The 25574-nt window shown below is 36.4% G+C and overlaps 1 protein-coding gene across 1 annotated transcript in view; it reads left to right on the forward strand.

Moving 5' to 3' along the window:
- Positions 1 to 25574, forward strand: part of dab1a (DAB adaptor protein 1a) — a 582896-nt gene that overhangs the window by 327924 nt on the left and 229398 nt on the right. Inside the window, 1 exon segment of the mRNA XM_048208606.1 lies at positions 14519 to 14575. The gene's annotated coding sequence lies outside the window, so the exon portion shown is untranslated.

The raw sequence follows: 25574 nt of genomic DNA on the forward strand, positions 1-25574 counted from the left end.
GGATTTTTAGTCTTTAAGAAGCTAGATGTATAAGAAGAAAAGAATTCTGTCATATACTCACCCTAATGTAGTTCTGAACCTGTATTACCTTTCTTCTTCTCAAAAAGAGATTTTGAAGTGTATAAAATTAGTTTTTTTTTTTTTCAATGTGTTTTTGTTGTGCTTCCATGTTTTCTGATCATTACATTGTAGGTTTAAAAACTGACAATGCAGCTTTTGCAAATTATGCTCCAAAATTGTGGAATACACAATCAATAGAGGGAAGCCAGTTCGCTCAATATTTTTAAAATGTATATTTTAGCATTTAACTAGTTTTCTATGAGTTATGTTTATTATAAATTGTCTATTATGTGTAGTATTTTATACTTCTTGTGTTGCGTATCTTTTATTTTTGATGTTTTTTATATGCTGAACATTTGTATTGAATATATACCTGGTTTGATGGAGACTTGCATTCTACCTGTGCAAGATTTGTATGTTATGTTATGTTATGTTATGTTATGTTATGTTATGTTATGTTATGTTTTATGTGTTATATGTTATGTTATGTTATGTTATGTTATGTTATGTTATGTTATGTGTTATGTTATGTTATGTTATGTGTTATGTGTTATGTTATGTTATGTTATGTTATGTTATGTTATGTTATGTTGTGTTATGTGATGTTATGTTATGTTATGTGTTATGTGTTATGTGTTATGTGTTGTTATGTGTTGTTATGTTATGTTATGTTATTTTATGTGATGTTATGTGTTGTTATGTGTTGTTATGTGTTGTTATGTTATGTTATGTTATGTGATGTTATGTGTTGTTATGTGTTGTTATGTTATGTTATGTTGTGTTGTGTTGTGTTGTGTTGTGTTGTGGTGTGTTGTGGTGTGTTGTGTGTTGTGTGTTGTATGTTATGTCTTATGTGTTGTTATGTTATGTTACGTTACGTTACGTTACGTTAAATTATATCATAAAACCTTAGAAATTTAAAGATGAAATAAAATAGTATTAAAATACATTTAAATAGGTAAATACAAACACACACACACACACACACACACACACACACACACACACACACACATATATATATATATATATATATATATATATATATATATATATATATATATACACACACATATATACATATATAAAGATCTTGCACAGTTGGAATGTTGTTGTTTTTTTCATCTCAACCTCCATTAGACCAGCTAGCCCTCCAACTCTCAGCCCAGCTGTTTTTGCAGCATAGTTTGGCGTGTAATTTCCTCTCTGCACCAAACATCTCTTTATCTGTCTAAAGTTACAGCAGGCACATCTGTTCATTCCTTGCTTGCAAGCTCTGGTAGAGCCAGTCTGGCAAGCATCCTTATATCTCTTTTCTTTCCATCACACTCTTCTTCTTTCTCTCTCACAGAAACACACTCACACACTGCGGTCATGAGGGCACCCTCTCTTCGCTGGCATGGCTCAGCTCAATTAGCCTGCAGGGAAATGGAGGGAGGGAGTGAGCGCTTGAGAAAAAAGAGGGAGAGAGGTTCTTCGTCTGCCAAATCTCCCTCACGCTTCCGCAGGATCTCTGGAGCCCTCCGTGGGCTGTCTTTGTGTGCCGTCTGCCCAGCCGCTTTGTTTGTAAATAAGCCGTCTGGAAAATTAGCTAGGGCAGCCAGTCACTCACAGTTAGACGTCTCATCAGGCCTATAACTACCACATAATAGAGAGAATATCATGAAGAGCAGGGGTGGAAATCTTAGATAAGGGTGCCACGATCGGCGCTCGAAGAATTAATGATTGGCATGCGAATGACAAGAGCGAGATGGATTGATATGAAATGTACCGCATTAAAAGTCCTTCACATCTGCTTGCCAAACAACCTCTTGCAGTATTCACCTTTTTAGGAAGCTGAATATTTAAGTTTAACTGCATAGAAACTATAGGACAAGATGTTGTGATGATGCCACTTATGCATGCCGTTTTTTTTTTTTTTTTTGCATTTTTCATTTTGCTATTTCTATAAGTGAGAAAATACTATGACAACAAGCAGTATATTAAAGTGAGAATCTTTACTAATTAAAGGGTTAGTTCACCCAAAAATGAAAATTCTGTCTTTAATTTCTCACTCTCATGTTGTTCCAAACCGGTAAGATCTTCGTTCGTCTTCGGAACACAAATTAAGATATTTTTGATGAAATCCAATGGCTAAGTGAGGCCTGCATTGACAGCAAGATAATTAACACTTTCAGATGCCCAGAAAGTTACTAAAGACATATTTAAAACAGTTCATGTGACCTTAATTTTATGAAGCGACAAGAATACTTTTTGTGCACCAAAAAAACAAAATAACGACTTTATTCAACAATATCAATAAAACACTGCTTCATGAAGCTTCAAAGCTTTACGAATCTTTTGTTTCAAATCAGTGGTTCGGAGCGTGTATCAAACTGCCGAAGTCATGTGAACCATTGAAATTTCGAAATGTTTCGAAACACTTATGACGTAACAAAGCCTTGTTTACTGAAATCATGTGACTTTGACAATTTGATAGAAGATCTGAACCACTGATTCGAAACAAAAGATTCATAAAGCTTCAAAGCTTCATGAAGCAGTGTTTTGAATTTACCCATCACTAGATATTGTTGAATAAAGTCGTTATTTTGTTTTTTTGGTGCACTTCATAACATTAAGGTTGAACCTCTGTAGTCACATGATCTGTTTTAAATATGTTTTTAGTACCTTTTTGGGTGAACTAACCTTTTCAGAAAACATTTGAATTTGATTTGTTCATGGTGCATGCTGGAAAGTGAATTGAGTCATTTCTGCACCACTAATGGCATTAATGAAATTGTAATCATTCATTTGAGTGGACTGAATGGGCTAAACATTGACCATTGATGGTGTGACTTTGAGGCGGGACTATCTGTTTGTCTGGCCAATGGGTGAAAGAGGGAGAGTTTAAAACATGTATGGAACCAATAGTTATATTTGCAGTTCTGTTTCATGTCACTAGTGGAGGAGAAATTATATATGTCAACTATAAAAATGGCATTTCATGTCAAAAAGCTTCCCTGAAGTTGATAAATTTGATAATCACAGAACAACAGACGACATTATAAAAGCTACAACAGAATAAAATGAAAATGTAAAACACATTTTGATCCTGAAATCTCTTTAAACTAAAGAATTAGGGTTGTGAATTTGTGGTTAGACAGTGAATCAACCTGATTCATTTACATTTAAGCATTTTGGCAGATGCATTTATCCAAAATTTATCCAGAAGGAATCAGTTTTTTTTTTTTTTTTTTTTTTTTTAATGGTTACACTTTACATTCGGGTCCAATTCTCACTATTAACTAACTATTAAATACGACCTTTGCCTCAATAAACTCCTAATTACTGCTTATTAATAGTTAGTAAGGTAGTTAAGTTGTTAAGTTTAGGTATTGGGTAGGATTATGAGATGTAGAATATGTTCATTAGGAATAAGGCATTAATATTTGCTTTGTCATATGCCTAGTAATATGTATGCTAATAAACAACTACTTAATTGTGAGAATTGGACCCCAATCTAAAGTGTTAGCTCTTATAGACCAAAACAAATGACTCACGATTCAAAAATAATATTTTAAGATAGATGCATAATAATTTGCAATCAGTTTGAGAAAACAAATGAATCATAACACCCTTAGAAAACCCCAAAATAAACTAAAAAAGCAATGCCAGAGACCAACCAAATTTAAAAAAGAGCATCCTTCAAAGCCAAATATGGCGATTGCAAAGACATAGAACAGAGAGAGAGAGACATGTGGCGGCCTGTCTTTCTTGATGTGTGGGGTTGAGCTGTTTTCAGAGGGCCTTTGGGAAGAGGAGGGTGTCTTGTGGCGGTGGGCCAGTGAGCCTGAGGAGCAAGAGCCAGAGGAAGCTATGCCTGCAGAGCTCATAAATTACAGCCCTGCCTTCCTGGCTTTACATTAATGGATCAACAGCTCTGTGCTTCTTACTGAGACTCTTCTCACTTGTTCTCGTGCTGTGCGTGTCTTCAAGGACGAGGGTAGGACGGATTGATGCTGGGTGGACAGTTCAGTTGTTTTCCTATGGGGAATTGTGTTCATATTCTGAAATGTTAAGGGGTAAGTTCACCCAAAAATGAAAATTCTCTCATTAATTACTCACCCTTGTGTCGTTCCACATTTGTAAGATTTTCATTCATCTTCGGAACACAAATTAAGATATTTTTAATGAAATCTAAGAGATTTCTGTCTCTCCATAAGGATCCAATGCAACTACCACTTTAAATGTCCAGAAAGGTTGTAAAGACATCATTAAAGTACTCCATGTGGCTCCATTGGTTTAACCTCAATTTTATGAAGTGATGCGAGTGCTTGCGAATTTGTTTTTTTTTTTTTTTTTTTTTTTAAGATTTATTTTTTGGGGGTTTTGCCTTTTTATTGAGATAGGACAGTTAGTTGACAGGAAACGAATTGGGAGAGAGAGAGGGGGAAGGTCCACGAGCCAGAACTCAAACTCAGATCTCCCGAAGCACATCCGCGCTATGTGTCCACATGCTGCCCACTAGGCTATCGGTGCTGACTGAGATTGAGTTTCTGGTTGATCGACTACTTCAGGAGTTTCATCGTCGGACTCGGGCTGGATTTGATAAGGTAAAATCAATGCCATCTTGTTTGTCCATACATTGTACACAATCTCTTGAGAATTGATAAGCATCCGGAGCTGTTATTCAGTTATGGCAATGGGCTGTACTCGATGGACCAATCACAACAGACTGGACCATTTGACCAATCAGAACAGAGTAGGCTCACAGAAAGGAAGGGTTTAGAGAGACTGAATCTTCAAACTGCTTCAAATGAATCATTTAAGAATCTTTGAGAAATTAGGTGAAATTAAATGTATATTATGAGAAAACCTAAGTGTTTTTTTTTTTACTTTTCATGCATGTATAACTGTTGTAGAAGACTCTCAAAACAATATTAGGAACCTTAGAAATGACATAATAGAGGCACTTTACAATCATTCAATCAATATAATGAACCAGTGTTTACTGCACACCCCCACTGTCGAATCTGAATTTACATTCCAATAGCAAAAGTCATATTTTACTTGGTTCTGCAGTCCAAATTGAATATAATGAGATAAAAATGGCATAGATGAGGCAAGAAAGTCTTCCTATTGAGTTTTCTTCACAGAATCTAATCAAATTAAACAAATCTATTTAAAGGTGCAATATGTAGGATTTCTGTCCACTAGAGGTCGCTAGAGGCCTATTCAAAACAAAGGCATAGCTTGATGACGCAAAGTTTGAGTGCGGAATCTTGGGACTTGTGGTCTTCTCATCACAGCTGGTGGAAACAATCGGGATACGACTCAGGAAAAAATCTTGTTCATGGATGTGATTATTAATGTTACTGTAGTATGAAGCAGAGCAGGGCCGAGTGTTGTGGGAGCTGAACGAGGCCTCACGAGCAGCGGGACTTTTATTATGACACAGTCGCCGTCGCCACTTCCGCTTTTCTGGTCATGAGTATGAGGTAACACAGCTCTGTTTATCATATTAGATACATCTGAGTGTGTTGAAAATGATGTTATAACGTTACTCTGTGCGTTCGCTCGGCGGCTGCTGTGAGACACTGTTACACACTGCAGTAAGATAGATTGATTTTAGAATATCATATTAAATGCTGGATGGCTTGTGTTGATAAATGGCATGCAATTAATTTTAAAACGTATTGTATGATGGAGAAAATGCTGTATTACTGTTACTAAATATAAAGCTGCATCTGATTATGCTATGTTAGCTACTTGACAAAATAGTGTGTTTCTCTGAGGCATGGTAAAGCATGGTACTCGCAAAAAATCAAGAAAATTTAGATTTAAACAATAAGACTAAACGTGTTGAGGTATATAACAATGATTAGTTTTATGTCTATAAATGTAACCAAACAGTTGTTCCCTTGTCTATTAAAACATGTAATTTATAAAAGCGTCTTTGGTGTTTCCATGTTTTTTACAAAATAAAACCAGAAACCGAGGGTAACGCGGGACGCAATTGACAGGCGACTCCTCACACGTCCCGGAGCCTTGGTTAAAATTGCAATTTTCTCACAATTTACAAATAGTTGGAAACATTTGGGATATTGTAAGCACTCAAGTGAACAAAATATATAACACTGGCCTAGTGGTTTTTGGATATTTTACTGTAAAAATCTTACATATTGCACCTTTAACCGGTTCTTTTTAGGTAATTAAAAAACATACAGCGAAACCCTGTAATCCGATTCACGAACAAATGACTCTTATGAACTGGTTCTTTCAGCCAGTAGTGTGAATTTGGGGATGCGAATAGGCTGTTTAGCAAGGAAATGGACTGGTTTTTTGTGCGAAGGAGGAGTTCTGGAAAATCATCATTATTTTTTGGAGGTGCGTTTGGTGAAGCTAGTAGCGCAGAAATGACACACTTCAGCATTAATGCCCAATATATGCAGTACCTGCTGCAGATCAACATTAATTCTTGATGAAGCGTAACTCTCGTCTGTGAGAAGTTTTAGCCAGTGTACCATGAGTATTTGAATCTCTCTGTGTCAGGCGCTGAGCGGTGTCAAGTCTCACTGAAGGCCCTGATTATGCAGTTAGGCTATATGCTAATAGTGCTCTGGTGGGCCTCTCTGAAGACCTCTGACTTTAAATGCATGAACGTGGACAGGTCACGCTAAGGTCATTGTGCTTTCTTTCTGCTTAACTAATTAAAGGGAAAAGTTGGTGGATTCAGGCACTTTCTTTGTGAATATGCAAATTATGGGACAATTATAGACAATTGTTTAAGTTTAAATCCTCTGAAATAATAAAAAAGCAATTTGTCTGCACCTACTTAGCCTCTAAATGAAATTGCTGGCTCTGTTAAATGCGATTAAATGGAGCTTCCTCACAAAGCTATTACTAATTTAACAAAACAACTGACAAAAATAAATAAAGCTTTCTTAAAAAGTGCAACACTCAGCTGGCTGCAATCATAACAATTTATTACGGCAGTTAAATGGCAAATTAGTTGTTGTGTTTTATGAATCCTGGAGGCACCAATAGTTTTATTCAGAGATGCGGCTTCATCTGAAAAAGATTTTTATTCGAATTCTGTTGCAACGCTACAAGGCCACGTGTCACCAGTCTCCTGCCAGTCTTTTTGAGCTAATTAGCTGCAATTATTTCAATTAGATATCAAAGGCAAGCACAGACAAATAATCATTACTTTGTAATCAGTTTGTGCAGTAACAGTCCTGGAAACTGCTTCACACTGTCAGGCATCATGAAAGTTTTAGTACATTTTCTCTCTCTCTTTCTGTCTTTCTCTCTCTCCCTCCACCCTGGCCCTTTTTTTTCCCCTTGGCCGGCATCCAGTGTCAAAGCAATCCTGAGAGTTGCTGTTCTCCAAAGCGTTCTAAGTAATCCCTTTAACAAACTGTATTCACGTATGTGAATGTTTTTGGCTCTGAGCAGATTTTTCAAGAGATAAGAACTCGGATAAAATCCGCCCCTGGCAAAGACTCAGGATATATGGGATTTCAAGTATGAGGGAAATATGGATAATAGAATTTCCTCTCATCTCTGTAGTTGCGTTAGCTGCGGATGCAGCGCCGTAACTGCTCTGACTTTACGGGTTGCTGTGGCTTCAGAGATTAAAAACTCCTCTACTGGATCAGTTAGCCTTTTTAATTCTCAAATAGGGCTGGAGAAAATACAGATTTTCTAATATAGCGATATGTTTTTGAAAGACCACAATATCGATTCTTAAAGTCATTTGATCAATACAATATGCCAGTGTTTACTGCACACCGCCACTGAATCTGAATCTGCCCCACCGTAAGAGTTTGTAGTCCCAGTTGAATGTAATGACATAAAAATAGTGTGTACCATGATTTACATACAATAAAAGTATTTTTTCCATTGAGTTTTTAGCATCCAAAATGACTGAACAAATGAATCTTGTTCTTGGTAGTTAATCATAAACTTACAGTGTAACCAGTGAAGTATGATTGACAAACAAATGACTTTTATGAACCATTTATTTTTAATGAATCCAAAACATAAAGCACAACCACTGCAGTCTGACTCAGAAACAAATGACTCTCTTTAGTAAATCAAAAACATTCAGCACAAGCAGTGTAGTCTATTTCAGGAACAAATGACTCTTGGGTCATTCCGTGTCAACTCAACCAGAGGTCCCAGGCTCAGATTTTTGATTTTGTTAATATATTTTTCTCTAGAAAGACAAACATAAATAGCGATGAAAGCCATAATGTTAAATGTCACAGATGTATATTTACTGAGTAATCTACTATTTTGTAGCGGGGGGTTCAAAATGACCATTGTCACCTGAGATTTGGAGCCAAATTACAGGGGTGTAAAAATGACTTTAGAAAGATGGCAGAATCATTATTTTATTTTTACACACATAGATTGGCAGGTCTATTAGCAAAATCTGTTGACTTTAGCAATCATTGTTTCATTCTATGCCAATGGTAACAGTTCAAAAAATGGCAAAAAGCACTTCTGTGTTTTTTTGCCTCAAGTTTGCATGCCTGTAACTCAGGAAGTATAAAGATATCCTAATTATTCTTCTAGATTCTCATTCTTAATAAACCTTCCTTTTGGAATCATTTTTAAGACCCTATATAATGCAGTCCCATAGATAGTGGAACCCCAATGTTACTCCATGTCCAAATTGTTGAATTTTTGAAGAACCAAGTGTAGGTAACGTTTTTAACAGCTGATAGTTATTGTGTTTAAAGAATAATGTTTGAAGAACTATTAACACTGAAATTAGAAATGTATCTTGTTTCCCTCACTCAAAACAACTGAATACAAAACACCTCTCTGAGTGCCACGTGTTAAAGATATCTTAATGTCATTTTAGATTATTGTTCTTATGAAACTTTTCTTTTGGAATCTTAATTTTTAAACATTTATTTATTCTTCAGTCATAAGTGTCAGCTGTGTGCAAAGTGAACAACATTTGGTTTTCGATCACTGAAAATGGGTAAAATTCAACAATTTGAACATGGGGCTGTTTTGAGATCCCCATATCTATGGGACTGAAGTATATATGGCCTTAAAAATGAAGATTTCAAAAGGAAAGTTTATTAAGAATGAGTTTCTAGAAAGATATATTGAATACTTTTAGAGTTACAGGCATGCAAACTTTGGAAAAGGAGTTTCAACATTATTTGTTCTTCAGATATTCCTCTTTAAAAGAAACAAAGTATCAGCTGTATGCAAAGTGACCTACATTTGGTTTTTGACAACGAATATGTGTACAGTTTACTCATGGAGCAGCATTAAGATCTCCATATCTCTGGGACTGAACCATTGAGGACCTTTAAAATGAAGATACCAAAAGGAAAGTTTGTTAAGAACCAGAATCTAAAAGGATATTAAGATATCTTTAATACTTCTCCAGTTACAGGCATGCTAACACAAGAAGTGCTTTTTGCCATTTTTGAACTGTCACCGTTGGCAAATAATGAAACAAAAATGGCTAAAGTCAACATAATTTACTAAAAGACCTACCAATCTCTGTGTAAAAATAAAATAATGATGCTGCCATCTTTCTAGAGTAATTTTTACACCCCTTTAAATTGGCTCCAAATCTATTTTGACCCCCTTCTACTCAGTAAATATACATCTGTGACATTTAATATCTTGGCTTTCATCACTATTCATGTTTGTTTTTGTACAGAAAAAAAAAAATATTAACAAAATCAAAAAATCTGAGCCGGGGAAGTTTCGGAAATTTGGTTGATTTGACACGGAATTACCCTCTTATGATCTGGTTCTTTTTAATGATTCAAAAACATTCAGCGTGATCCATTTCATGAACAAATTAATCTTAGAAACTGTTTTTTTTTTTTAATTGATCAAAAACATACAGCACAACCAGTGCAGTCTGATTTACAAAGAAATTACTCATACAGTATGAACCAGTTCTCTTTAGTGAATCAACAACATTCAGTGCAACCAGTGCAGTCCGTTTCATAAACCAATGGCTCTTATGAGTTGGTCCTTCAAAAAGACTCACAAAAACTCATTGCACAGATGAATAAAATTGCTTTTGAATCAGAATAGGAACCCCTACTTGACATTAATGCTTTCTGTCCATATTTTTATCGATGTTCACACTCTATTAACACCAGGACTTTGTTTTTATTCATGTCTGTCACTAATTGAAGGCTTTTAGGCCCATCTAACCTCAGTGTTGTGTCTGTGGCCTTTTTGTCTGTATGTGAGAAAAGCATGTGTGCACACTGTATCTCATTGTGTGTGAAATGGGGACAGGTGAAGGTGAGACGAGACACCGGATGAGGTGTGAGAACGGGCAAAGACCCGGACCAGCCTAAGTATGTGTGTGTGTGAGAGAGAGAGAGAGGCCCCTGGCATGGTCCCTGTCAGCAGGAGTCTGATGTCTGTCTACTCATGTGTGGAGCACTCATCATGGGCAATTAAGGCCGAGCAGGGGGCCTGGCCTTCCCACTCATGTCCTTGAAGAAAGAAAGTAAAAGGGGGCAGGAAGAGTGATAGGGTGGAGCGACGCAGAAGGAGGGGCGGGAATTCTATCGGTAGTTTTTTGGAGAAGAGTAAGTTGAGCGATATGCTTCCAACCTTACGGTAGGGTGACAAAAGCCTGTCCGGGATCTGTAATGTCTTTGTTTTTCTCCCCTCTGGTGCTTAAATAGATTCTCTCCACAGGGTGATAATCACCATTCATTATTCACACTTCAGATGGCCATTAAAAGTCAATCTCGAAAACCCTGGAAAATGGCCCCAACTATGGGACCACTTGGTGTCGTCTTTGATATTGTGTTGTAATTTTGCACAAATTGATATTCCTCTTCAGTGCTACTCGTATAAGATAAGAGGGTTTCGTAAAAACACAGTTCCTTTGGCTTGTAATTGATGATTTATTAATTTCATGTTCTGTCAGAGCTGGAATGAAGAATCTCTTAATATTTAATTTGTCATGCCTGTGCACATGCCAGGAACATGGAGAAGATGGATTTGTGCAGTAGAAAGATGATTATGACCCTTCTCATGAGGATGTTTTAATAATAATTAAGTGTACTGCAGATTTTTAAATGATGATTAGTTGTTTTTTCCTAGTGTCAGTGTTCTTGTTGGATGGTAACAAGACCTACTTTTTGGGTTCTCTTTAATGCACTGCTCTAAACATATCTAGAATAGAGGGTGTTTTTGTTATTTTCTGTTTACATGCGAGAAGACTTGCATACTTCCCCTGAAAAAAAAAAAAAAAAAAAAAAAAAAGCGAGACTGCTTAGCAGAATCAAAACACAACAAAAAAATTAGAATAACACATGAAAGCAAAATAAGTTATATTCAAGATCAGGCTTGGGGCAATTCTCTCATGCTTAATTGAAACACTTATTTTGTGCCCGTTTAGATTTTTTAACCAGCATTCAAACTGAGGGAACACGTGATGTCTCATGTATTTCATTATTTATACACTACCTTTCAAAAGTTTGGGGCAAGTACAATTTTTTTTTCTCTTTTATTCATCAAGGATGCTTTGAATAGATCAAAAGTAACAGTATAGATTTTTTTTAAATAATGTTACAAAAAATCCATTTCAAATAAATGTTCTTTTGATTTTTCTGTTCATTACAGAAAGCAGAAAAAAATGTATCACAGATATTAAGCAGCACAACTATATTCACCATTCATATTAATAAGGAATGTTTCGTTAGCAGCAAATCAGCATATCATAATGATTTCTGAAGGATCATGTGACATTGAAGACTGGAGTAATGATGCTGAAAATTCAGCTTTGTCATCACTTATTTCAAAAACATTTACTATTCTTACCAACCCAAAACGTTTTAATGATAGTATATATTTAAAAAAATCTAACATATATAATTTTACGTGTTATTTCCTTTTAATTCAACTTTAGTTCTGAAAATATAGCAGAAAGAAAATCATTCATTTGGTCATTCATTTCATTCATTCATTCATTCATTCATTCATTCAATCAATCATTCATTTGTTCATTTGTTATTCATTCATTCGGTCATTGATTTGGTCATTCATTCATTCATTCATTCATTCATTGGGTCATTCAGTAATTTGTTCGTTTGTTCCTTGCTTCCTCCTTTTGGTCATTCATTCACTCATTCATTTGACCATTAATTTACTCATTCACTCATTGGGTCATTCATTCACTCACTCATTCATTGGGCCATTCATTGGGTCACTCATTCACTCATTGGGTTATTCATTCATTCACTCATTGGGTCATTCATTCATTCACTCATTTGTTCATTCATTCATTTGTTCATTGGACCATTCATTCATTCATTCACTCATTGGGTCATTCATTCATTTATTAATTAATTCACTCATTCATTGGGTCATTCATTAATTTGTTTGTTTGTTCCTTTGTCCGTTCATTCCTCCCTTGCTTGATTCCTTCCTTTCATGCATTCACTTATTGCGTCATTCATTATTCATTCACTCATTGTGTCATTAATTCATTTATTCACTTATTGGGTCATTCATTCACTCATTCATTGGGTCATTCATTCATACATTCATTCACTCATTCATTGGGTCATTCATTCATACATTCATTCACTCATTCACTCATTGGGTCATTCATTCATTCACTCATTCATTCATTGGGTCATTCATTCACTCATTCACTCATTGGGTTTTTCATTCATTCACTCATTCATTCATTCATTCATTCACTCATTCGTTCATTGGGTCATTCATTCACTCATTGGGTCATTCATTCATTCATTCACTCATTCGTTGAGTCATTCATTAATTTGTTTGTTTGTTCCTTCGTCCGTTCATTCCTTCCTTGCTTGATTCCTTCTTTTCATTCATTCGTTCATTCATTCACTCATTGGGTCATTAATTCATTCATTCTCTTATTGGGTCATTCATTCATTCACTCATTCATTCACTGGGTCATTCATTCATACATTCATTCACTCATTCACTCATTGGGTCATTCATTCACTCATTCATTCATTGGGCCATTCATTCATTCACTCACTCATTAATTCATTGGGTCATTCATTCACTCATTCACTCATTGGGTTTTTCATTCATTCACTCATTCGTTCATTGGGTCATTCATTCATTCACTCATTCACTCATTGGGTCATTGGGTCATTCATTCATTCATTCATTCACTCATTCATTGGGTCATTCATTAATTTGTTTGTTTGTTCCTTCGTCCGTTCATTCCTTCCTTGCTTGATTCCTTCCTTTCATTCATTTGTTCATTCATTCACTCATTGGGTCATAAATTCATTCATTCACTTATTGGGTCATTCATTCACTCATTCATTCATTGGGTCATTCATTCATACATTCATTCACTCATTCATTAATTCATTCATTCATTCATTCATTCATTCATTCATTGGGCCATTCTCACCTATAGGGCATTAAAATGTGAGTCCCGACTGCTTCTTGTAACCCACTTTTTAAATATCTTCTTAAAATCCACGAAAGGCATCAGAGTTTTTTCACGTCACATCACACGTGATGTCAAGTGCCATTTGGAGCAGGAGCCTCCTGCTGTCTGTAGGTTTCACCCAGCTGATAGCTGTGGCCCGGGGAGATTAACCTATATCTGTTAGCACTAACCCTCATGCTCCTCATCGTTGCAATTGTATTTACTCATTAGGCGTCATAGAAACAATGCTGAAGAGTTAATTAGAGAGCGAGCAGCTTGCATTCTGCCTTCTCTGACCCAGTTCTCTTTCCTTCTCTCTCCTCCACCCTCCCTCTTTTTCTTCCTCTTCCTTGTCTGTATCCTGGTTAATGAGCGCACTTCATGGTATGAAATGGTTGCATGATTATTTTCACATGATTCTGAGTGAGTCGTGATGAAAAGGCAATTTCTTCCTTTTGTGTGCTCGTTCATTCGGTAAACGCCAGGACTCGGGTTTGATTTCTCTACTTTTCATCCAGAGAAATGTGCGAATGTGTTTATAATAAGGCTTTGCTGTACCAAATGGAGGTCGTAATGCAGTGTGAATGATAATAGTGGTCAACCTAGGTCATAACATTCTTCTTGGATGGCTAAAAAACTCCCTGTGATCTGTCAAGAAGTGTTTGGCAGACCAATGAGGTGATGTCCACACCAGTCTTTTCATCCTTAATGACTCATCTACTTTGCTATACCTTCTTCCAGTCCCATGACTCCTGGCTTTGCCTTAATAATGATCTCACACCAACATGAGTGTGATCAGGGCTGATATGGCATTCTAATGAAAGGCTTAGAGAATTTCTCAAAGGTTGGAGTAATGGGTGACTTGACAGGCTCTTTATGTAACAATCATAGGTGGATTCTGGGAGGCAGGGGGAATCTTATTCCTGTGATATAATGTGATATGAATATAGTATATAGTATATACAGAGACTCGAACATGTAAGATCACATGTAGTCATTTTTAAAGCTTTATCCATGTTTTCTCTCTATTTCTTGCAGGTATTTTACCCATCACTTTTGAGCTTTATTATGGAAACCAGATGTGGAGAAGCAGTGGTGAGTATCATTGAATACCCTCATGTGTTTAGTATCTGACCATTTACTTTACCACACTGGCACTGAGAATCAATTTTAATATGCTTCTTGCGTCCCTGAATATAAATTCAACAAAGATAATCTTTCTTTGAACTTATGCATTTTGATACTGTCCACTGCTGTGACATTTTGTTTGCATTTGCTCAGATTGTATTTGTTCTATATTACACATGCCAAATAAAACAGAATTTCATTCAGAGTTGGATGACACCTCACACCTTTGTGTGTGTTGAGATCTCAGTTAAAATATTGGTTCAGTGTTAGTTGTCTTAGGGGGTATTTCTGTTTGTGACCTCAGACTGCGGCTCATAAGGTCAAGTGAGCTAAACGTTTGTTTTCTCACACAGAGAGTGCTTTGACCCCTGACTTACAGTACATGTCACTGCACTTATAGTGTAATAGATGGCATCACGAGTGCAGAAATGACAAGGTAACTGTGCTCATTGAACTGAGTGGACTCGTTTGAGACATTTTTGGTGGTACTGCTAATGATCCAATATCAAATATACAGTGGAGTCCACAAGTTTGAGACTACCAGAGAAAATGCTTCTTTTGTGCACTATTTTGTAATTAAACAGTGTTTTTCAGTATAACAGTTTAACCCTTAAATGCATGAATGTTTCACCAGTCGTTATTACATATTTGGGTCTTTAGTGACCCGGATCTATATCTAACACTCATGGCTCTCTAACTACCGCAATAGTAGGGCTGGGCGATATATCGCATGCGATTGTCACGCGCATTTCGTCAGTAAAGCCGGTTCCCTGATTACCACTAAATCGCCATCACCTGCTTTCAAATGGAGCGGCATTTAACTGACAGAGCCGTAGTTCACTGACAATAATGAACGCAATATCGCGTTCATTATCGAAGGCGATTCATCTGCGATAATGAACGCGATATTGCATAGCTTGTCAGTGAACTACGGTTCTGTCTATTAAATGCCACTCCATTTGAAAGCAGGTGATGCCCATTTAGCGGTAATCAGGGAACCGGCTTTACTGACGAAATGCGCGTGACAATCGCATGCGATATATCGCCCAGCCCTACGCAATAGTATAAAACCCTTCTAATTATTTTAATAACAATTACAAAAGAATAAAATAAAGCATATTTTGTTACCTTTTGGAACTTGGAAGGGTTCAGTTTTAAGCATCATCACTGTCATCGTCAGAGCCCATTTCCCCATTTCATTTAGCACCTGGCTCAGGATCTGACAGCTTCTTCAGCAGATCCACCTTCAAGTGACGGTGAGACTAATGTTTGATTTTGTGCAGTGTTTGCTCTGCAGTAAATCGCTGAGTCATTTCAAGTTTTGCTGATGATATTCTTTTGTTTTCTGCCTGCGGTAACTATGAGTGAAACGCCACTTCATCATTGTGTATCAGACATTGCCACCTCGAGGAATAAAGGTGAATTGCAATTATAAAGTAATCAGAGATTCAATTATTGTTGCGTAAAAAAAATACTTACACTATTACGTATCTCGGGTCACTTGCGACCCTGTACAGTTTATACAAATATTAAAATAATTAGAACACAGACATTCTTTTATATTTTTTTCTTGATATATTGTTTATAATAAGTTAAGCAATGCTAAGAAGGTCGATATCTAACTTTAAAATAATGAATGATGGGGAGGGTTGTGAATGATGTCCCGGGTCAATAAAAACCTTTGGTATTTGTTTAAGAGTTAAGGTTGAACTGAAAAATCTGTTGACATGGTCAATGTCACAAATCACATTTTTGAGAACATTTAGAATCAAAAGAGGATGAACAGCAAAGACATCTTCCCACAGCCTGTTTAACTCATTACAGTATATTATTATAGAGTATTATTATTATACGGTATTTATCAAGAGTGCCAATGCTAATAAGAATGCTATTCTGGTGCAATGAGACTGTAGATGTGCGTTCAATCCTGGAAGCATTTTCTAGTGTCTTCACAAGTTTGTTCTTTGGTTGAATCAAATACTGAGGAAAGAGTCTACCAATAACTGGCAGCTGTATGAGTTTTAATAAAGTCATTTGAACTTTAAGTTGAAGGAAGGAGAAAATGCATCTTGTAGGCCGCTAGATGTAAAGGCTGTAAACTTTGATTTTGTGCATTTCTCTGATACTTTACTTTTCCTGCATCATACTTTTCCTACATTATACAGTTTTCTTCTCACCCACTCACTCCTGTGGCATATGACATGCTTGTTAGATTCATGTGTCTCCAGTGGGTGTCATGAACCCATAACACAAAGTTTGTGCTGTTTATTATAGAACCTGGAGCTACCAAATGTTAGAATTATTTAGATTTTTTACTATTATTTATTTATGTATTTATTTATTTTTGCTCTGGATACATATGGAACAATCACTCCAATCACATTGCATAACTTGATATGAAATAACCTATTCAGTGCTGACATTTTTGTTCAGTGCTATCACTTGGCAAAGTGAGACTTGATTTAAGACACATTTTCTTACAATAGAGACCCTTAAAATTTGAGAAGATTAAGAAAAAAATATGTGTCTCATGGTCTATTCATCATACTGTCATCGAATGTAGACATGGAAATTTAGAACTAGTTGACAGTATCATAAAAGAGGTGAGGTCATGTGAAGCAGTGAGTTAAGGTAGCTGAGACAATGCAACATGTCTGACTGTCGTAGAAAACGTCTATATATTGTATTTAGGAGGAGATGAAGAGTCCTCCTGGGTCTTAACCACCCCCCCCCATTAAGAATGTGACTTAAAGAGAGGACCCCCCAACCCCCCCCCCCCCCCCAGCATATCACTGTAGAAATGTGCTTTTAAACCAGATTCTTCTCCTCCCCTACATACAGAGCAACCTGTCCGCTGCCATGTAGTGCTGAGCAGCTTTACTATGCTTTTTCTAGTCGCTGAAGTGATTAAACTTCATGCTGGAAGGAATTAGAATTTGTTCCCCATGTGTACTGATGCAATCCTGTGGATGTACAGTTGTGTATGTTCATGTGAGAGGCTTGTTGCATATGTGTCTCAGTTTGTTTGTACACAATTTTAAATGATGTGGCATGATTTTTCTTAGATTTATTTATTTTTTAAAAGCACTAAAATACATACATTCACAAAGAAAGATACATGCAATGATTGTCTATACCACTTATATGATAGAATCTTTAAAATTCATTTATATACACAATAGTTTGGGCAAAGATGCATAAATTAATTTAAAAAAAATAGCAGTAAAAACACTCAAACTTTGTGATTTTATTTTAAAACTTTAGATGGGGGCATAATGTCAGAAATGTCAGGGTGGTACAACTGTCCTGAAAAATAAAAATAAAAATAAAAATAAAATAATAAAATAAAATAAAATAATAAAAAAAATAAAATAAAAAAAAGCCTCATTAAAAGAATGGAATTCTTGAAAAGAGTTATATTTTATTTATTTTATATATTTACATATTTTATTTCCTATTATTTCTTATAATATTAATTAAATATAATTATCTTATTTTAAGTATATATATATATATATATATATATATATATATATCATAATTTATTATTATAACAGTTTCATGACAAGGCAAGTTTAGTTTGCATAGTAAAATGTCATGTGGTATGTCTCCACCCAAAACGTAATGATATGTTTTAATTCATAATTTTTGATGTCTGTAAAAATACCTTGAAAAACGTCTCGGGTTACGGATGTAACCCTGGTTCCCTGAGTAAGGGAATGAGACGCTGCGTGAAACGCATTGGGTCCCCAATGCGTTTCACGCAGCGTCGATAGTTCCCACGAAAGGGAACGTCTCGGGTTACGGATGTAACCCTGGTTCCCTGAGTAAGGGAACGAGACGCTGCGTGAAACGCATTGGGTCCCCAATGCGTTTCACGCAGCGTCGATAGTTCCCACGAAAGGGAACATACTTTTTTTTGTTTGTTTTGTTTTATAAAGTATGAATCAGATATGTACACTCACATGTATTCAAGATGTAAGGAAAATGTATTATTTTTTTATTTGATGGTTACACCATATGACATTTTTACAGTAATCTTGAATAGTGATATATAAACACACACATACATATACACTTGGAACATGTTGTAGACTACATTTTTAAATGTAGTCTATAACCCTACAACCTTTTCCTTTTCTTTACCATAGACACATTTATATACCATTGACCCATGTATCACTGACACTTTTCAGTGCGTGTGTGTCCAGCGTTGTACTCCTGTGCTGGGAGTTGCTGATAGGTTTGTCCTCTCTTTCATCTCTCTTCAGTAAGGCAGAGAGCCCCTTAGCTGTCAGCCACCTCTCCATTATATCATCCCTATAGTTCCGCCACCCTGCACACATGCAGCCTGGAAACAAGTAAAAAGTAGTCCAGGCATCACAACTGATCAGCGCATAACACATGTAACCTTCAGCATCCCAACCCGAGCTAAAAACAGACCAAGAGTGGCATAAAAAGCGAAGCGTAGGTGTGGTAGTGTGTGCCATCCCGCTTCCTGTTGTTCAATTCATCCATCCATCATAGAGAAGCCTCTGAACTCCTCCTTGACCACTGTTCAAAGCTCTCCACGCCTTCACAGACTGATTTACTATGACAAATGAGCTTTCCACCCCAGGAAGGTTAGCTCATATGTGCATGCACACGCATTTAAACAAGCTGCTAGCTGGTCAGGGGTAAAATAATCCGCTTTGCTCTGAAAAGAATGGGCGTCCCGAAAAAATTCACCTCCAGATGCCGAATCGATACGTGTCCGTTGGTGCGTTGCACTGTAATAAAGCTCAGGGGAGGGGAGCGGGAAGGTTAAGGCGTCGTTTGGCTTCACTCGTCCCTCTCATATCACGTCTGCCGAGAATGCGACACTAAAGATGCATGCGTTGGAATGTGCTCATTGACACGCCATACCGAAACTGGATTTTTAAGGGTTGGAGCACGTAGCTCTGAAACCCTATTATAATTGTTAAAATTTCCAAGGATCAGCATTCTCCCCTAAAAGTGATCAGACAGACCAAACCATAAGTCGTAGAGACTTTAAATTTTGAGGGCTGGTAGTACTCACACCATCTATAACGTCACTAAGGCTCGCACTGATCGGCCTGATGGGAGCGCTACAGAGGTGAAAGGTACGAAATCGCTCATAACTCCTAAACCGTTAGGTGTGGGCTCAAGTGTCTTATATTGTTGGAATCATTGGCTCAAGACGGATTTGATTGTCTGCATTTTTTGAAAAAGCTATTTTTGTGAACTAGTCCTAGGTTTTTGGGGCAATCAGCACCAAACCAGTGCAGCGAGATTCTCTGGAGTCTGATTGTCGATAATTATCAAAAAAATTCTTTGGTTGCGTGAAAAAGGACATGGCAACTGGCCACATGGTGGCACTATAACATGGAAAAAACGTAAAAATGGCTATAACTAAGCAACCCTAATGGGGCGTTCACACCAGAGGCGACTTGCGCTAATAAATTGTGCCATTCGCGCATAGTTGGACGCTTGAACATTTTGAGTTTACTCGCTTCATTCGCGCCTGAAATTCGCTTCATTTGTGCGTGAAATTCACTTCACAACAGACGCAAATTCGCGTCATGAGAGGGGCTTCTGCCAGGCGGCTCCAGTCTTGTTTCTGCACACTTCCTCTGAATAAACACATCAACTCGTCAGCAGGAAAGTAGTTGTAAAATATGGCTAATAAGCTCAATTTGCTGGCTAACTAGCTTGTAGTCTCAATATGTATATATGTAGCTCAAATTGAGTTAAAAGCGTTTTTTAACAACTTACCAGATTGTCCGACCTCCTCACTCACTTTCTTCCATGCAAGATCCTTTTTATTCTTGTTTCTATAAAAGTATGAATATGTATCGTACAGTGACGATAATTTTGTCCTCCATTGTTGTTTCAGATTTCTGCCTCCGCTTGCTACTTCAAAATCACGTCACTACTAGAGGACGCTCCTGATTGGTTAACGCGGCGCAAATATTCTGCAAAGTTCATATTTTTCAACTTGCGCGATTCGCGCGAATCATGCTTTACGTGTGTCAAACGGCCAAAACGCTCAATTTGCGCCGCCTCATTCGCGCAAATCGCGCCACAGGATGTCTATTCGCGTCTTTGCATTGACTTAACATGTAAATCACTCACGCTTAACGCTTCATTCACGTCTGGTGTGTATGCACCATAAGTCTGATTGACTTGAAAATTGGCATGCTGTGTCTTTGTCCAAGGTGCCAAGACTGCCTTTGACGATATTTGCAGATCTCGAAAAATGCAGCCGGCGGCGGCCAATGAAGTTTGAGCAGCTATCAGACAAGGTTAACAGAGGCCGATCGGAGCAAAACTCACTGGGCCTGTTCGACTCATGGCCCTAGAGGCCTGTGAGCAATTCAAAAGAAATCGGCCACCGGGGGGCGCCTTCACGTTTTTTGTTTTTTTTTAATGTGCGTAAAGGATTGTATATCACGTGATTTTTCGCACACGTCCATGACATTCATATCATATGGTAGAATTCTTAACGTAATTGAATCATGCCATTTGTGTAGACTAATGTAGACTAAGAGCACAAGTTGAGTCTTCTGGAGCAACATTCATTTTGTCTTCAAAGGTGCCAAATAAGATCATTAACCTTGAGAACAAATCCTGTTAGTTTATTCCTGCCAAGTTTTTTAGCTCAAGAAGAGTTGACACGTCAGTATCACATGAAGTGCACTGCAGGGAGTGATGAGTATTGCCTTGGTGATCGAATTTTAGGATTGTGCTTATATTGATTCTTTTACTGCCTTTCTGAGCTTAAGCTGTTTTCTTGAATCTGGTCTGGCCGGTGTATATCTGTCACAGCCTATAGAACCTTCTCTGGTCCTTTTAATATATGATGGCCTGGTTTTATTCCTTATCTCTTATACATTTAGGGAGGGATGGCGGGAAGAAAGTGGGAGGATGGGCTGCTATATGCTTGGATGGTGGAGAGGGGGAGGGGTGCGCTGGATTAAAATCTTGGTCGAAAACATCCGCATTAAAAAACAGAGGCAATGAAATAAACATCCCACCACAGAATGAGAAGTCAAGTGGAGATAGCGGAGAGAGAAAATGCTCTGTAAAAGACGAGCAGAAATGGGGAAAATGAGAAAAGTGAGTCAGAGTGAAGTGAAATGAACTGAAAACAGGACATGGATTCTGTGGCGGGAAAACTGGTGATGAGATTCTGGCAGCAAAATGAGTTTAGAACAGCAAAACCCTTCACCAAACCACAAAGAGAGAGATAAAGAGAGAAAGGGTAATGGTAATGTAGTACATATTATGTATTAAGACACACATCTGCATATAAAACAAACAGATGAACAAAAAAATAAAATAAAATAAAATAAAAATAATATCAGCACACAGACTTTTCCAGCTGTCTGTGATTGCTGGGTAAGAATTAAAAAAAATCATTTTAAAGGGATTGCACTCACAAAATACAACCTTTCAGATATTCAGAGCTTAGCATAAAGAGAAAAAATGTACTCACTGTGGTAATATCCATGATTTTACCCTGACTTTTAAAGATTTTATTCATTTCGTCCATCCCGCAAATTGCATGTTTCCGTGATTTTTCCAGGCTTGGAAAAGAGAATTTTTTTTTGAATTCCCTGATGTTTTCAGGTTTTCTACACTGCAAAAATGCATAGAGTTATCCAAAATACTCACAGAAATCTAAAAAACATTTTCTTCTCATAGAGAACAGACAGACCTAAATGTGCTTCACCTGCAACACATGACCCAAGATCACATCTCTCTGCTGGTATGATCTACTTTTGACATTTTCTTCAGAAAACCAGCAAATCATGGCAAATGTTAAAACAGATTTAATAAAAGATTATAAAATAGTGCAGTCGACAATAAAATGCTCCAGCTTCCAGAGTAGAGGGAGAAAAAGATTGAAAGAGAAAGACAGAGGCGAAAAGATAAAGGAGTGAGAGCCTATTTTTAATGATAACACTACATTTTTTATTGTACTTTCAGCTTAGCTGTTGACAGTTAATAACCAACATTAGCACATGTGGGTCGGACTACAATAGAAAGTAGAAAAGAGTAGAGTAATTCAACTTAAACAAGTGCGTGTCTTTATTTTCACATTTCAAATTATATATTACACACCCATAATCTGTGTTGCAGTGAGCTGCCAAATGGTGCTTGGTGCATTGTTCCACTGCAGTAAGGCTTCATCCTGAATGGTGCTGTGAATATTTCTTAAAGCTGCCTTGGAATGATCATGATGCCATGTTTGAGTCCACATGCGGATGTTTTGAATCAGTTTGGAGCCAGATGCTGCCTGGTCCCGTTTATAATGATTGAGAGTGAAAAGGGCGTAGTGCACTTGGCAGCCCCTAACTGAGAAGAGGATGGAATTAAAATCAATACTCTGCATGATGAGGTGACTCAGAAGGTTAAAATAGAACTCGCAACTCTCCAATGGCCTCTGCATAGCTGCTTTAAGATTATTAGCTGTCATAAACAGAAGATCTAGTCGTGGGCATCGATTTAAGTGTAGGGATGGTGTTACCAACTTTCAGAAAATTAGAAATGTCCTGGCCAACATTTAAGCAGTTTTCTTCAAACAACCATCTAGGATGCCAACACATTAGAGATCTGAGGGAGAGTTTGATGGATAGGAATACAAGCGAATCAAGCCAGGATACTCTAAATTTTCATTAGTCGGCAGATGAAAGCATCAAAGTTGATTCTAAAAGTTCAGTTTTAGAGGTCAAAAATTTGAGTCTTGATTGGCTGAACACTGTTTAAAATAAATTGAAGATAAACCTAGATGTGTATCAATAACTATGGAAGCTAGTCCTAGACTAAAATGAATGTTTGTGTTGTTTTAACTGAAAGCAGCTTGTACTTGATCTTAAAATATGTCAGTGCCAGTGTTTTGTCTCAAAATGCACACCAGTAATATTTTTTTCTAGTGAACGTTTATAAAAGATACTTAAATGCCCTAATTGAACTAAGGCCTAATCCTGGCTTAGGATAAACCCTGTCTGTGAAACCGGGCCTAGATCACACAATTCTGACTTTATATCACGCAATTCTGACTTTATATCATCTAATTCTGACTTTGTATAATGCAATTCTGACTTTATATCATCTAATTCTGACTTTGTATAATGCAATTCTGACTTTGTCAGCAATTCTGACTGTCACACAATTCTGACTTTATATCACACAATTCTGACTATATCATGCAATTCTGACTTTGTCATGCAATTCTGACTTTATATCACACAATTTTGTCTTTATATCACGCAATTCTGACTTTATATCACGCAATTCTGACTTTGTCAGCAATTCTGACTGTCACACAATTCTGACTATATCATGCAATTCTGACTTTGTCATGCAATTCTGACTTTATATCACGCAATTCTGACTTTATATCATCTAATTCTGACTTTGTATCGTCCAATTCTGACTTTATATCACGCAATTCTGTCTTTATATCATGCAATTCTGACTTTATATCATCTAATTCTGACTTTGTATCATGCAATTCTGACTTTATATCATGCAATTCTGACTTTATATCATCTAATTCTGACTTTGTATCATGCAATTCTGACTTTATATCATCTAATTCTGACTTTATATCTAATTCTGACTTTGTATCATGCAATTCTGACTTTATATCACAATTCTGTCTTTATATCATGCAATTCTGACTTTATATCACGCAATTCTGACTTTATATCATCTAATTCTGACTTTGTATCATGCAATTCTGACTTTATATCATCTAATTCTGACTTTATATCATCTAATTCTGACTTTGTATCATGCAATTCTGACTTTATATCACACAGTTCTGACTTTATATCATGCAATTCTGACTTTATATCACACAATTCTGACTTTATATCATCTAATTCTGACTTTGTATCATGCAATTTTGACTTTATATCACAATTCTGTCTTTATATCATGCAATTCTGACTTTACATCACGCAATTCTGACTTTATATCATCTAATTCTGACTTTATATCATGCAATTCTGACTTTATATCATCTAATTCTGACTTTGTATCATGCAATTCTGACTTTGTCAGCAATTCTGACTGTCACACAATTCTGACATTATATATCACACAATTCTGACTATATCATGCAATTCTGACTTTGTCATGCAATTCTGACTTTATATCACACAATTCTGTCTTTATATCATGCAATTCTGACTTTATATCACGCAATTCTGACTTTATATCACGCAATTCTGACTTTATATCATGCAATTCTGACTTTATATCACGCAATTCTGACTTTATATCATCTAATTCTGACTTTGTATCATGCAATTCTGACTTTATATCACAATTCTGTCTTTATATCATGCAATTCTGACTTTATATCATCTAATTCTGACTTTGTATCATGCAATTCTCACTTTATATCACACAGTTCTGACTTTATATCACACAATTCTGACTATATCATGCAATTCTGACTTCATATCATGCAATTCTGAATTTGTCACGCAATTCTGACTTCATATCACGTAATTCTGACTATATCATGCAATTCTGACTTTATATCACAATTCTGACTTTATATCTTGCAATTCTGAGAAAAAAAAAGTCAGAATTGTGAGATAAAAAGTTGTAATTACCTTTTTTATTTTTTTTATTTCATGGTGGAAACAAGCTTCCATAAATAATATATATATATAAATAATATTTATATCACGCAATTCTGACTTTATATCATCTAATTCTGACTTTGTATCATGCAATTCTCACTTTATATCACACAGTTCTGACTTTATATCACGTAATTCTGACTTTATATCATGCAATTCTGACTTTATATCACAATTCTGACTTTATATCTTGCAATTCTGAGAAAAAAAGTCAGAATTGTGAGATAAAAAGTCGTAATTACCTTTTTTATTTATTTTTTTTATTTTTTTTATTTCATGGTGGAAACAAGCTTCCATAAATA

The sequence above is a fragment of the Megalobrama amblycephala genome, linkage group LG11 (genome assembly GCF_018812025.1).
Source record: "Megalobrama amblycephala isolate DHTTF-2021 linkage group LG11, ASM1881202v1, whole genome shotgun sequence".
NCBI lineage: Eukaryota > Metazoa > Chordata > Actinopteri > Cypriniformes > Xenocyprididae > Megalobrama > Megalobrama amblycephala.